Source organism: Furipterus horrens, unplaced genomic scaffold, assembly GCF_987537825.1.
Source record: "Furipterus horrens unplaced genomic scaffold, mFurHor1.1.pri manual_scaffold_11, whole genome shotgun sequence".
Taxonomy (NCBI): Eukaryota; Metazoa; Chordata; class Mammalia; order Chiroptera; family Furipteridae; genus Furipterus; species Furipterus horrens.
The window spans coordinates 96689268-96704612 of NW_028327181.1; the positions used below are offsets into that span (position 1 = coordinate 96689268).

A 15345-nucleotide genomic window follows, 5' to 3' on the forward strand; every position below is an offset into this window, starting at 1 on the left:
GAACTCCAGGGCAGTCCGGCCCGTGGTCCAGCTGCTCAGACTCGCGTCCGTGGCCTATTCTCCGCGGGGAGGGGCTGTCGACAGTCGCTCTGTTGTCAGTGCCGACCCTCACGAGGGACAGGACGTTTCTGACCTGAGCCCTCGGTGCCTGTGTTCCTCGCAGCCATCCTTGTATTACCTGCTGCAGCTGATCTTTATAGAGTCCCTTGCTGTTGTATGCTGGGGGTGGGGGGGTATTATAAAAGTAACGTGTATTTGTTGTGGACAAAATTAGAAAATGCAGGCTTGCCATGTGTTTGTAATTCGGGTCCCCAGTGGGCTCCTGGGTCTCCGGCCATGTGTGCACAGATGACAAAGCTGTTTCCGCAGACCAGAAATGGCAAGTCAGCCTGTCAGGGTGGGGAGTCTGGCCTCTTCCCAAGCCAGACATTGGAAATTTCATTTGGTGACATCTTTCTTACTACTTTTGGTGCAAGCTCACCATGGGCTCAGAAGCAGGCATGGCCCGGATGGAGCTGGACTTGGCAAGGGGACTTCCATCCTGGCAGCTGGTCACAACAGGACCACGAAGGGCTGCTTGGAGAGGACACCCAGGGTCCCCTGTGCTCTAAGGAGTGACACGGGGATGGGCTGACTTGGATTTGGTGCGTTCATTTTTTCAGACAGCTTTTCAGTCTGTAGTGCACACACAGCCAACTACACACAGTTTGGAGTGCACAGTTTAATAAATGTTGACATACGTGTGCACCCATGACATCGTCGCCACAGTTAAGACACTGACGTGTCTGTCACCCCTCAAAGTTTCCCGTGCCCTGAACTCTCTTCCTCCTGCCACTTCCCAACCCCCGCCTCCCAGGCGAGCCCCGATCTGCATCCTGTCACTGCGGAACAGTTTGTGCTCCCAGGAGTTTCGTACAGATAGAATCAGCCATACGCATTCTTTTTTGTCTGTCTGGCCGATTGCGCCCAGCACGGTTGTTTCGGGAGTCACGCAGGCTGAGGTGCGTCCCCAGGTCCTTCCCTTTACTGCTCAGTAGTTTCCGTGCTATGAACGCTCTGTGGTCAGTTTACCGTTCGCTCCTTGAAGCGGGTTTAGGTTGTTTCCAGTCTGTGACCGTCACGGAGGAAGCTACGCGTGCTCAAATGGGGGTTTAATTGACGGTAAATTCAGTATAATCCGGGTGGCCTGCTTCCGTTCCTCTTGGGTAAAACACCCCGTTGTGAAATGGCTGGGTCCTGTGGTAAGAATGTTTAGCTTTTTAAGCAAATGCCAAACTGTTTTCCAAAGCGGTTGTACCGATTCCCATTCCCACTGGGCACAGGTGAGAATCGCCGGTCTCCGTCCTCGCCAACACTCGGGGTTGCTGTCTCTGCTGCTTTAGCCATTCTGTCGGCATCTTGTGGTTTTAATGTGCCTTTTCCTAAGGACGAATGATGCTGGGCGTTATTTCAAGTGTCATCTGATACCCACACATCGTCTTCGGTGACGTGTCTGTTCAGGTCTTTCCATATATGTTGATTGGGTCACTTGTTTTCTTATTGTGGAGTTCTTGAGTTGGGGGGTTCTTTATATATTTACTGGATACAAGTCGCTTATCAGATACAGGCTTGAGCAAAATCGTGTTATCATTACTGATTCTGAGCAATCTGAGTACAATTGGTGCAGGGGTCACTTTCCTCACGTCTCATGGGTTTGCTGAGCATTTGGGATCGCTGGGTTTGTAGCTGTCATCAGATTTGGGGATGCTGTGTCCATTATTTCTTCAAACACTCCTGTGTTCCCCACCACTTTCAGGGACTCCCAGCTACACATGCGGTTGGCGGCTCAAAGTTGTCCCACAGCGCATAGATCATAGCTGTCCCTTCCTGCTTCTTAAATTGCGCCTCCTTGTAATTCTCTATTTGGGTCTTCAAAATAGAGAAAATAATCCATCTTTCAGTCTGTTAGCATTCCCTTCTGCAATGTTTACTCGGCCACTGACCCCCCAGCGCACTCTTTCCCCCCAGACGTTGACGTTTTATGTCTGCACGTCCAGTCGGCGCGCTTTTTTATACCTTACACGTCTCCGCTTCACTTCCGGAACAAGTGAAATGGAGTGATAATTGTTTCCCCGTCCTTGTCTGCTGACTCTTAACTGTGTGTCAATTCTGGGTCAGTTTCGGACGCTTCGTTTTCCTCCTCGCTTTGGGGCATGTTTTCCTGCTTCTTGCATGTCTTTGATTGGATGCTGGGCATTGTACATTGTACCTTATTGGGGGCTGGATACTTTTATTCCTATAAATATTCGTGTGCTTTGTTCTGGGATGTAGTTACGTTACTTGGTCCTCTCAGATCTTACGTCTAGGATTTGTTAGCTGGGACCTGGGCCGTGTTTTGTCTGGTGGATCTAATGATCCCACTATGAAGGCAAGACCCTCTGAGCGCTCTACCCATCGCTCCAGGACCTGGGAAGCATCCCTGTCTGGCTGGAGCATGGGTTTCTGAGCCCTTCCCATCCATGCGTCCACCTGCCACACCAAGAGCTGACTGAGCAGCATACGACCCAGGGACGGGACCCTTCCTGGCCCAGCATGGCTCTTCCGTCCTCTGAGAAAGCGTGTCCATTGTCAGGGTGGCTGGCTGTCTGGCTTCATGGACTGCGTGACTCGCAGCTTTGTTAGGAATGTCAGATGTCAGGAGCGCTCTGATACCTATGCCCAGGTGTGTTTGAACCAGTGCATCACTTAGCCTGTCCTGGTGGGGAGAAGAAAGGTTGGGGGAGGTACCCCAAAATAGCGACCACAAAGGGTTCACCCAAAGCCACGGCTGTTTCCTCTGAGGCCAAAGCTACATTGCACCAATGCCCTGGGCAGTGCTTGCTGGAAAATCAGCTCCGCCGCTGTTAGTTCTGCATCACAGGGACTGGGAAGGCTCCCCAGCACCTCCCTCGGCTTTCGGGATCTGTCCAGCTGGGTGGTTTGTGCTGACCATTAAAGAAGCAGGACAAGAAGCATTTGAGCTGGGTTTAGAGGACAGCAGAGTCCGTGTGTGCGTGTGTTTTTGCGAAAGCCTAAAACCCCGAGTCTGTGTTTTCCCCGGGGTATTAATTACAGTTGGAGAGGAGGCTTGTCCAGGCGTGTTCCGCTTGGCCAGAGTAATTTATCATCCGGTTTCGGGGCGCGGAGACGGGCCATGGTGCAGAGAGCAAGACACACATCTCTCTCGCAGACTTCATAGCTGCCCCTCCTGCTCCGGGGGACAGCTTTGCCCACAACATGCGCCCCAGGCAGCACGGGGAGCTCAGGCGGGACGGGAGGGGAGGGAAAGGATGAGGCCTGACACTTCTGCATGAGACAGAACCCGGGATGGAAAAGGCCGGGGCCAGTGGCCCGAAAGGAGAAACTGACCAGTCTCCTCCCGCTTCTGCCTCCAATGGAGAGAAGGGCAGGCAGACATGCGCCCTGGCCATCCTGGCTGCCCATACCTGATTCCTTTCAATCCTAAGGCTGACAGAAGGCCAGGTGGTGTGTGCACTTCACAGGGGAGTTCTGCCAAGAGGGCGGGTTTTGTCCCTATTGGTGGCTCAAAGGGGGTGGTATTTTCTATCTGCTCAAATAGGGGTTTAATTGATGGTAAATTCAGTATAATTAGCATGGCTGTCTTCATTCATTTGGGCTGCAAGGACAGAACTGCACAGACTGAGTGGCTTATGACCTATCAACAACGGAAGTTTGTTTCTCACTGCGCTGGAGGCTGGAAGTCCTTGATCTAGGTGCTGACATGGCCGAGTACTGGTGAGGGTCCTCTTCCAAGTCTCAGACTTCTTGTGTCCTCACGTGGCAGAAGTAAGGTTTCTTATGACTCCTATAAGGGCACTAATCCTATCATGGGCCCCACCCTCATGACCTCATCTCTCCCTAATTACCTCCTGAAGGTCCCACCTCCAAATACCATCACATTGGGGGTATTTCAACATGTGAATTTGTCAGGACGTACTCAGTCCATAACAGTGACCAAGTACTGCGTCATCCAAAGTGGAAGTGTTGTTACTGACAGTGTAAACCAGGAGTGTCCCAGGCAAGCTGGAGGTGCAGTCACCCTAAAAATGAATGGCTGCCCTTGGAAGCCAGTTTTATTTGGATTGCATGAGTAAAGATAAGTTCCCAGATTATGGAAGGCAGAAGCTGGTCCGGGCCACCCTGGCATGCTGGGTTCATTTGGAGGCACCGGCTATGCACCAGGGGGATGTTTCATGCGACATCCATGATGAGATGTGTGCTGTTTGCCCAGAAGAGGAAAGTTTGGGCAGCAGATGGCATGTCCCAGAGGATTCGAGGGCTGGGCCTGAGAAGTCATAGGTAGCTTGCTCGGTGTGGCCTCAGATCAGCTAAGTCAGTGAGAGGCGTCCCAGAGGCGGGTTTCAGGGCTGCCCAAAGGAAGAACTTTCTAGCGATGGCAGCTGGCTGATGATGGATGGGCTGCCTGAATTCCCTCCCCGCCCTTGGAGCCTGCAGAGGGGTTTCTTTGGGGAGGGAGGGCCAAGGGGACTCCTCAGGCTCTGGATGGAGGCTGTGCTCAGTGGCCGCACTAAGTCACTGTCAGGGAAGAAGAATCTGCAAGCAGCTCTTTAAATCAGGGCACAGAGAGAGCCGGCCAGGTGTGAGGGAGGCCAAGTTTAACCCTGCCTTCCCTCTGCGCCTGCCGCCTCCCTCCCCTCCCCTCCCCTCCTGCCCTCTCTCAGTGCTGAGGTGGGTTTTCCCTCCCTCGGCCCCTCTCCCGCCGCTGAATTATGGAAAGTGCGGTTTGCTTTATTGCTGTGCTGCAGGGCGGTGCAGAGCCGCGGAGCTGGGAATGTGTTCACAGTCCAGGAGAGTCCTGGCAGCCCTTAGGGTCCCCTCCCCAGCCCCCTCGGTGGGGGAGCTGCACCCAGCCTCGTCCTCCTTCCTTTCCCTTTGTTATTATTTATTCATAACTGCTGGCGTTCCAACCGAAGGATGCTGTTCTCCACATCTCACGCCACCAGCCTGCAGGGCCATGGATTGAATTTGTGGCAGATGTCACCACCTGGCCCAGGTGGAGGGCCACATCCCCATGCATGCAACTAAGTAACTGAAGACCTCCAGGGCATGTGTGGAAATGGCCTGCCCACTGGGGTCACTCTGACATGTGTGCCACATTGGTTCTACATGGGGGCGGGTTGGCTGTAACCGGGGATGTGTGTGCGTGTGTATGTGTGCTGCAGGGAGGGGCCGAGCGCCTGTGCGTGCATCAGATATGCGTGCAGCTGCGCATCTGTGGGCTCCTGCATTGCCACATGCGTGCACCCGGGCCTGCATTTCTACAGCGGACACCTCGGCGCTTAACTCGACACAGCCCTGCCCGTGAGACATGGCCACCTGAGCCAGTCTTTCCAGAGAGGGTGATGGTGCGGCCACCCCTGAGTTCAGACGGCGTCAGGAGACACGCAGCTAATTCATGGAAGCCACTGGCAGCATCGCCAGGTTCCGGAGGCACAGAGCGGGGAGTGAGCAGTGGAAACATCTAGAGGGACAGACCTCCCCACCGACACCCTCCAGACCGGAGCCCACGGGCGCTTGGCTGGTCAGCGCAGCCCCAGCCCACGGCGGTGACTGCTTCTTTGTCTCCGTGAGAAGGTGCCGCCCTGTGCTTTCCGAAAGGCAGCGCAGCCGTGCCCTGCATCCTTCACACTCTCTTCAGCCCCCCGCTGACATTTACAGGCATTGGCCGTGTGCCCAGTGCCACACTGGCGGCCGGGGCTGCAAGAGGCGTGGCCAAGCCCCTGACCTCCAGGAGTTGCCCATCTGTCTGCCCAGGGTGGAGCAGCACATCTGATTGAAATGGCAAGGCCGTGTTAGCCAACCAGGTGGGGAGGAAAGGGAGTGTGGGCCCCCAGAACCATCTGTGATGGCTACTGAGGTCCCTGTCAGTTGTCTGAGTCCGAAGCCCAGCTCCTCAGGACATGTGACCAAGTTCCAGACCTGAGCACTGTGTCTATGGGGTGTAGCTGCTCGTTTGTCATGGCTAGGACCTGGAGAAGGAGACCCCAGAACCTGGAGTGGGCATGGGGACACTGCTTGCTCATGTGCTCGCAGATCTGGCTTTTGTAAAATTGCAGGGAGGCTGGGAGACCCATCTCAGCTCTGATGTCTTGTTTCGGGGTTGCTCCTCCAGTGGTACGAGGGTATGGGGCCTGTTTTGCATCTCATGTGACCGCTGATCATCTGATCAATCTTCCTTAATCATGGAAACAGCCTAGGAGCAGGGCTGTTGTTCCCACCCCAGTTTAGTAAGGTGGAAACTGAGGCTCAGAGCAGGGCTGTAAAAGGCAGGGCCGGGCTTGCTGGCTCTCAGGCCTCTGGACCCTCTGGCCAGGCTGCCTCCTTGACACCCCGGGGGGCCACGGAGGTCATCATGTCTGCTAGAACTCAGGTGGCAGGTACCTGGGGCATTGGGCCTGTTGAGCATCTCCTTTGAAGGAGGGCTTGTGAGGGCTGGTGGGAAGCAGTCACAGAGCGTGTAGCATGAGCACATGCCCCTTCCCCCTGCCCCCCCCTGCACCCCATCCTTCCCTGTGCCCACCAGCATCCTTGCCAACCCCAGAAGCTCAGTCTGACTTCACTCCCTCTGTCCTGGCACCTTCTTTGGGCTCACCCAGCCAGGGAGCCACAGACGGGGCCTTGGAGGGGAGCCTGAGTGCACAGCCAGAGATCCCCAGCCACTGAAGCCCACGCCCTCCTTCCCTGTCCAGCCCTCTTCCCTGCTCAGCCACAGCCCCTTGGGGTAGGAACACGGGGCACAGATGGTGCAGTCCCCACTTATGCCCATGGGCCTCCCTGCCCGTGGTGGGCCTTGGCAGGGTGGGAAGGGCTGCCCACGCCAACGGCCACCCTGCAGACAGGGAGGGGCTGGGCTCATCAGGTATGGTTTCCATCCTCCTCTTCCAGCCCAAAGACGCCAGCACACATGTCCCTCTTGGCTACCAGCCCATGCCCGAGGGTGACAGGATGCTCACCACTTGATGTCCCTCTTCAGTGTGTATGACCCTCATCCACATATCCAGCCTCTGGGCCTCAGTTTCGCTCATTGGAATAAATCTTAAGAGCCCTAGAAGGAATGGTTTCCTTATCCCTTCAAAGAGGGAGTGACGAGCTGGGTGGGTCTGGCATTCAGGCTGACAGGTGGAGTGGCCTGCTGCCTGGCGTGGGGCCTGGGTCCCTGGCTGCCTTATGGCCCATGGGCAGCACTGGCGTGAGGCCAGCGGCTGAGACAGCCAGCTTCCGACTGGGCTGCGCGGGAATCCAGGAAGGCTGGCTGTCCCAGGGCCTCACCCCCGCGCCACAGGGGTTAATGGGGGTGGGGGTTAGCCTGGGAAATGCTGACGCAGGAGAGAGGAGGGACACAACATGCCACCCCAGCACCCCCACTGTACCCCAGCCTTCCACTCCAGGGGCCAACACTCCCCTCTCTGCAGCTCCTCCCACACGTGGGGCTGGGGTCTCAGGCCCGTCTCCCCTCTCCCACCTTCCATGCTCTGAAGCCCTTTTCTTCTCTCCCACTCTCTCTGACTTTCTAGCCCTGAGTCTGTCTCCCCTCCACACCCATGAGGTCTGTTAGGCTGGAAGCTGGTGCCTCCCCCACCCCACCTGGGCCCCCCACACAGTGGGAGCCTCCGCGCCCAGCACTGGGGGGCACTGGGCATCAGGATGAGAAGCTCAGCTCTGAGCAGAGCCGGGCAGGAGTGCAGGGACGAGCAGTGCAGGACAGGCCCCCAGCAGATGGGCCAGCCCGGGAGCAAGCGCTAAGCGGAACCTGGGAAATGAACCAGAGAGGAGAGCCCCGGGAGGGAGAGGACCCCGGCAGGAGGCAGGAGGCAGGAGGCAGAGAGGGATACTTCATCAGGCTGCTGCAAGTGCCAGTAAACTGAGCGCCGGCGTGGCACCAGACACCACAGCCCCCGCCCCGCCAACCTGCCCCGCGCCACTGCCCCCTCGGGTCTCCTCCGTGCCTGCCTCCCCACCTCCGAGCCAGGAGCCCACCGTGGGCCGCAGTTCCGAAATGATGGTGTATTTTTGGGTAGGTACCATGCGCAGAGGGCCGAGCTGCTTTGAGGGCTCCGGGCAGATCTGGGTGGGAATGTGGACGGAGCGCAGCGAGCCCACCAGGCGGGCACCTGAGAAAATGTCCCTGGGCGGACTTCTGTTCCAAGTCGGCACCAGCACCAGCGGGGGTTGTGGGGGGGCAGGTCTGTCGTCAGACAGGAAGTGCCGCCCGCCTGCCTGCCTGCAAACCACGCTCCCCTTAGGGGCCTCCATGTGATGGGCAACAGGGGCTGGGCAGAGGCTCAGGAATGCCCAGCGTGGGGTGCACCATGGTCCCCCTCCCACCACTCCCCTGCCCAGCCTTGGGAAGAACCTTCCGCAGATTCCCTGGGCAGCCGGCTGCAGGCGGTGCTACAAACTTCAGGTGGCTACCTCTGGGCGGCATCCGGCCACCACAGTCTGCCTTGCCTCCCCCCTCGCCCCCCCGTCTTATCGGCTCCCTTCCTCCCTCCCCTCCTGGATCCCAGAAAGAATAATGGGGAAGAACAAAACTTGAGCCCCCGAGCCAATACCCCCAGAGTTCTGAGCCCCGGAAACACAGAAGCTGGGGGACCCTGGCGAGAGGAAGAGCCCCCAGCCCAGCAGACCCTCTCCCTCCTTCCTCTCCAGCCCCTGCACCTCGAGGAGGTAAATGCCAAGGGAGATCAGAGTGGGCTCGGGAGGCGGGGCAGGAAGGACCCCCACTGGCGATGCAAAGGAACTGCCTTTCCCGGAAAGATGGGTAGCACTGGGCTCGCGAAAAGTGGGGCATGTGCAGGTTGACGCCATGACCATCAGCCTCTGCCTCCCTCAAAGGTGGTTTGGAAATACGTGTGAATTCTGCGCTTTCCTCCTGGGGGAGAACTTTCCCAGGGGCCCAGCCCAGTGGTTCCAGCAGGTTCCTGAAGGCCCTGGGCTTCCAGAGGGGCAGGCACTCCTCCCAGACCCACACATAGCCTGCCCTGAAGGTGCCTCTCCCTCCAGGACCACAACCCATCCCCACCTCTGGGGGGAGGGTCCCACTGGGCGGGGCTGAGCCTGGAGTTGGTGCCTGAGGGGCTCATCCTGGGCAGTGGGCCAGGCAGGTCAGCAGGAGAGGCCTCAGCGGCCACGCAGAAGGGACAGGTGGCCACCAGGCGTCGGGAGAGCTGTGGTCGCAGGCCTGCTCCAGGGAGCCCTGCCGACCCACTGGTGCCCACAGCTTTGCTGTGCAACGTCCTTCCTGTTTTCTTCAGGGCCAGCTGCAGGGACATTGCCCCAGGGATGCTGTCCCTGAGCCCACAGGCAGAACAGAAGGGATGCCTCTCTGCATCTTAACTGTCGGCACCAGCCTGGCAGTCGTGAGCTGGCCCCGGCTGCCTCCTGTGGCCTGGGCATCCCCTCAGACCCTGACGGGGCTTCTTTTTGATCTGGGGCTGGTAACTAGGAGATGCTTCCAGGGCGCTGGGCTGAGGGGCAGGGTAGAGGCTTGTCCTGCCTGGCACTCTGCTTGCTCCTCACAGGGCTGCTGACCCCTCTAGGGGTCTTGCCTCCCAGACACTGTCCCCCCACCAGGCCCTGGGGAGTGTGCCAGGAGTGTTCCTACTGTTTTAGGGCAGGGGGACCCTGATGGGGACTCTCTGCACTCACCTTCCCAGCCGGCTCCACACCCAGGCAGGGCTTCACAGCTGGAGAAACGGTGTGGCCAAGGCAGGCCGACCCATCTCTGGGTCTCCTCTCCCAGGTTTCCCTCCCTGTGTAATAATAGCACCCACCCCAAGCTGGGGGATGGTACCCGACAAAATGCCAGCTCCAGAGTCAGCACCCTAGCATGGACCCCCGCCTGGCGGCCACTCGTTCCCCCAAACCCCTGCTGTTACCTACTGTCACCTGCTATCCACACGTGCCTCACACTCAGCACATTGAAAACTGTTTCTCTCCTGACCAGCTTTTCCTTCTTTGTCCTTGGAAATCACAGCCACCCACCCAAATTCTTGGTGTCACCGCCTCACTCTTGCTGACCCCACTCCCAGCACAATCGGGCCCCTTCCTGACTCCCTTAGGCCCAGCCCCCATCACCTCCAACCTGGTCAAGTCTAACGTTCTGAGCCTGGAGCACAAAGTTTTTCCAGATTGGGCCTGCTTAGCCCCAGCCTCACCCCTGCAGGCTCTTCACATCCCATGTGCCCTGTGGTCCAACCAGGTTGAGTTGCTCCTGAGTTAACCCTAACATCTGCCCTGTTCCCCTCCCCCAGGCTTGTTCCTCCTAAAACACACCCCACCCACCCCACCTTCCTCAGCTGGCTCCAACCTTCCTTCTATGGTGAGCCTGTGGGTAGGAAGAGATGAGGGGCTGCAGCATGTCAGGAAGAGGCAGCTTAGATGTCACCACCTTCAGGAAGCCCTCCCTGACCACCCCATAATGAGAAGTTCCCTTCTCTGCATCTCCTTGCATTGTCTAAGGGTGCTGTCATTATTCATTTACTCTGCCATCTCCCCTCAGCTGGTGGCTCCCTCCAGGCCCCTGACTGAGTCTTGTTCAGCTCTTGTTTCTGACATCCACAATGTGACTGCCACACCGCAGCTCCAAGAACTTTGTGCACTGGAATGAATGAATGAGTTCATTCCAAGAGGCAGGGCAGGGCCTGGTCGGAGGGTGTCCCCTGAAGCAGGAGCTCTGTAGGGCTCCCCACTCCAACCCGTCGTTCTTCCCACGCACCCCCAGTTGATCATGCGTCTTCCCACGCGCTGGACACAACTTTGCAAGGGGGCGTTGGAGGTACCGTTGCTTCCATTTCAAAGCTGAGGAAGCTGTGGCTCTCAGTTCCCACCATCCTCATTGTGAAGGGGACAGGGGCGAGCTGAGGCCCAGAGGCCCAGCCACAACACAGCCTCAGGCGTGTGCTCCTGCTGCGTCGTCCCCATACCTCTGCCCAGTCCACGTCTGAGGTCCAACCCTGGGCCTCCTCTGGTGGGGCCCGCATGGTCTTGCCAGACGAAGCCCTGATCCTCCATCCTCCCAGATGGGGGACTCCACGTGGACGAGAGATGTGTCTGAGCTGTCCTAGTTCTGCCCCAGAAAGGGAGGAGCTTGGAAAATGCTTATGGGACGGAGGAAGGAAGGAAGGATGGAAGGATGGAAGGCAGGCTCTTGGCCATTGTTCATTGGTGGTGACACACCCATCCCTGGGCCGGCCGTGTGTCTGTCTGAGTCTGAGCAGGGTACTTTCCGGAGCCCCCTCCTACAGAGGCCGCGGCACAGGGCCAGACGTGCAGTGTGTCTCCAGGTTGTGGGGGCTGCAGCGCAGAGCAGACAGAGGGCCCACCTGGCCTCTCACCCTGGGCCCAGCCCTGCTGGGCTCCACTCAGGGCTGCACTGGGCATTCACGGACAAGGCCAGAGTCCTGGAGCTTCAGCGGGCCGTGAGCAGCCCAGGGGCGAGCACCTCCCTCCTGTTTTCCGGGGAACCAGACCTCAGGGAAATGGGGAAACGGGCTTCCCAACAGACCGCAGACTGAGAGGCCAGACTGATGGCATAGGGACAAAGAGCCGTGGTCCAGGTGTGTACGCCCTCCGAGGGGGGGTGGCTGGGCCTCTGCTCCAGTGCACAAGGAAGAACAGGGGCCGGGAGCAGGCCTCTTGTCAACGTGCCCTCAGCCTAGGCCAGTGGGTGGCTTCATAATCAACTGGCAACAGGCAGAGACGCCAAAGCAAGCCATCTCCAAATGAGCAGCAATTGCTGGAGAAATGAGGAGCAAACAGGGCTGAACGAGGTTTTCTATAAATATTATGTTTTTAAAAGTTTGCCCTGGGGTAATTGAAGCTGTTTAAACTGAAGCTAATATCCTGTCTGTGCATGAAAAAGCCTTATAATGAGGAGTTAGCATCTTCCCCTTTCCTAAGGCCTGGGGTCTGGGGGCCCCTGGGGCCCCAGCCTCCTGTCTCCTGGGCTCTCAGGATGGGCACCCCCAGGAGTCTGGAAGCCAGCCTCCCCTGCACTGGCACCTCCCACCCACTCTCTCTGCTCAGGCAGATGCGGGGCCTCCTCCCCCGACACCCGGGCCTCCAAGACAATGCCTGCTTTTATTAAAAGTCATTAAGCAAAGTGCTCATCCATGCCAGCAAGGACTGGGCAGCCATGTTCGCATGGCGAGTGGCAACGCTGTAGGAGATGGCCTCACGCGTGGCCCGAGAGGCAGCGGTGGCAGGGCCCTAAGACCCCAAGTTTGAAAGTCCCCATGAGGAGTTCGGAAGGGGAGTGACTCAGGCCCTCGGAGAAGAATTTCGACTCCCCTAGATTGCATGTGTTGGATCGCCTACCATGTGCCAGGCTGAGAGGGGTGCCCCGGGTCCCTCCAGCGGCTGCTGGTGCCAGTCTCAGAAAGAGAAGCGTTCAGGGGCTGGGCACTGTCATAGCTTCCTGGGAGTCCACAGTCCCAGCCCCAGGCAGTACAATGAGCGGATGAGCGGGGTGGGAGGAGTGGGGGGGTACACCCACTTGTGCACAGGGTGTGGCCAGTTATAGATTCAGGCTATGACTCCTGCAGCCCTTTCGTCCTTGGGGCCCAAGTGTCGCTGAAGTTGTGTCTGGCAGGGGCAAAGGCAGGAGGAGGGATCTCACTCAGCCCGTCAACTCCTGTTTGCCGTTTTGGGTCTCCAGGTCTGTCCAATCTCCTGGTGTCAGTGGTCAGCAGTCCCTCGGGAGGCTCAGAGCATCCCCAGTGGAAGGACTCAGGTCTCACAAATCAGCAGGAACACCTCTGAGCGGCTGACCGCAGCCACGGGGACACCTGGGGCCACAGGGTCCTAGCAAGGGTCCAGCCTTCGGCTTCCACCATCCTTTTTATCCTGCCTGGCTTGGCGGTCACTAGACACAGGGCCATGGTAGCAGGTAATAAAACAGGGATTTGACCCTGCTCGGGAAGACAGCTGCTGGAAGGAGACAGGACGTGGGTGTGGTCGAGTCTGGTGGGAGCTGAGCGACACGCTCCACCCCACATGTCTCACACTTCCCATGAGACCTCCTGGCAGGGAAGACGCACCCACCCGCTCCCATGGCCCTGATCTGGTCACAGGAGAAACACGGAATGTCATCCCACTTCTATTAGCATCAACGCATTTCTGTAGAGACTGTAGCTGAGATGACATCTGCGTCCAGGTCCCAGGGAAGTGGCAGAGAGACAGGGGGAGGAGACCCCCCCTGTTCCAAGCTTGTCATAGTCTCATCCGTCACAGCACCCCCCACACTCAGGGACAATTGGGGACCTTTGTGATGCCATAAGAGCAGAGTGAGTAATGTGACCGAGGCTCTTGGGGGCCTGGGAAGGAAGAGGGGCTCAAGATTTCCCTGTGAAAGAAGCAGGTGGCTGAGAGATCTGGTCTTGGGAGCTGATGAAGAAGGAGGGGTGAGCGGACATGTGTGGGAGGGGTCCTGGGAGACAGGAGCCCAACCTGAGCCAGAGGCAGCGGGGAGCAGCTGGGTCACCCTCGGGCCAGATGCTTAGGAGAGGGTGACAAGCATCCCAAGTCACGTGAGAGAGAACTCCCGCTCTGGTCCTGAGGGACTGCGGTGGCCTAGGGGGTCCGGAGCCTTGGAAGTCTCCCTGCAGAGCAGAGAACAGAGCTGGCCCTTCCCCCTGGGGCCATTTTCCTGCTGTCCCCTCCTGTCCCTGGCGTAGTGGTCGAGGGTCCTGAGGCGGGGCCCTGTCCTTTGGTGTTTATTGATTCCCCAAGTGCAGTAGCACTCCAGAAGCAAGGGATGCTAGCCTGTGGTCTCCAAAGGCCCTGGGGAGCAGAACTTGAGGGGTCTGGCCAGGGAGCTCTCCCTGTGACCCGCTGTGAGCCTGGTACAGCCTGGGTGCCCCACCCAGGTACCTACCGTGGGAAGGAGTGGATGTCAGAGTTTAACAGGCAAGGCCGTGGAGCAGTGCAAGGAGAGCTTGGCTACTGAATGCCCCCAGTTTCGGCGAGGCATTTGAGACATCCTGCCCACGGGTGAGAAGGAGTATAGGGAACACAGAGTTGGAACTGGAGACCAATCAGGGCACGGACCTGTCAGAGGCTGGGGACTCACCTCAGACCATCTGCAGCTGCCCGTGGGGTCCACCCAGCCCCTCAGGGGCCTGACTGTAGGACCCCGTGTCTGGGCGGTGGGCTGGGCCAGCAAGTCCCCTGAACCCCTGCCCCCACGGCCAGTGTTCACCTGGAGCGGATCCCATCTGCTCAGCAAAACCAGGGTTCAGCTAATTGTGATTTTAAAACTTAATTATGGAAAGAAGTTGGGATTAAGGACCCTTCCATTTATCTTCCTCTGGCCTTGGCTTGTCGGCAACTGGGATCTGGAGCATTCTGCTCGCCGCTCTGGAGGCTGAGGGGGCGATGCGTCAGCGGCCGGTCAGGCAGGGGCCGCAGCAGGGGCCGCACGGTGCTGAGAAGAGCATCTTGGTTTGGTGCTGTGCCCGCACGCCTGCCCTGGCTGAAGCCACAGCCCCCTGCAACGAGACAGCGGGCCCGCGTCTCTCATTTCACTCACCTGCTGGGAAAGCAGTGTTTCCGGAGTCACCTCCTTCCAGTCCCTCCTGGAGAAGGGCAGGGTAACCTCCAAAACTGAGTGTCCTGACAGTGTCCAGGAACCCAAGCTGCATGCTCCGTCCTTCCCCCATCCCCGCACCCCCGTGGCCGGGCTCACGCACCACCTACCTCGCCCCATCTTCCCGAAGGCAGCCTGGCAGAATGTAAGAAGAGCCATCCTGCCCTTTGCCTCCATAATTCCACGCCTGGGACCATATCCTCAGGAAATAGTTCAAAAGAAGAAAAAAGCTTGAAGTACGAAGATATTTATAGCAGCAGAAACAGCCCTACCGGCTAGATCCTACCTGTCCAGCAGGCAGGTAATGGCTAAGTGAATTATGCGAAGCTGCTCGATGGGACATTACACAGCCTTTAAACCTGATGGGGAGGAGGATGAGATATAGGGAAGGTGTCTTTGAAATGTCTTTAAGAGGAAACGTAGGACACCTGATTACAACAAGGTGAAAACTACAACTGCATGAAGATCAGAGGAGGCCACAGCAAAAAGAATGGTCTCCTTCCAAGGCCCCGGCCCTAGGTGCTTTGGGGGTCACCACAGCCAGGACAGCCACGTCAGTCCATTCTGTCCGTGGCAGGGTTACAGTGCACCCTCAAGCACCCATGGAAATGCCATCCTTTTCTGGCAAACGGGAGCCCTGCACACTGTGAGTCTTGCTGTGTGTCCACAGGCTATTTCCTTTTGTTTATTTTATTGAG

The 15345-nt window shown here is 57.9% G+C and overlaps 1 protein-coding gene across 3 annotated transcripts in view; it reads left to right on the forward strand.

Moving 5' to 3' along the window:
* RBFOX3 (RNA binding fox-1 homolog 3) overlaps positions 1 to 15345 on the forward strand; it is a 305276-nt gene that overhangs the window by 205497 nt on the left and 84434 nt on the right. The gene's annotated exons all lie outside the window — the stretch shown is intronic.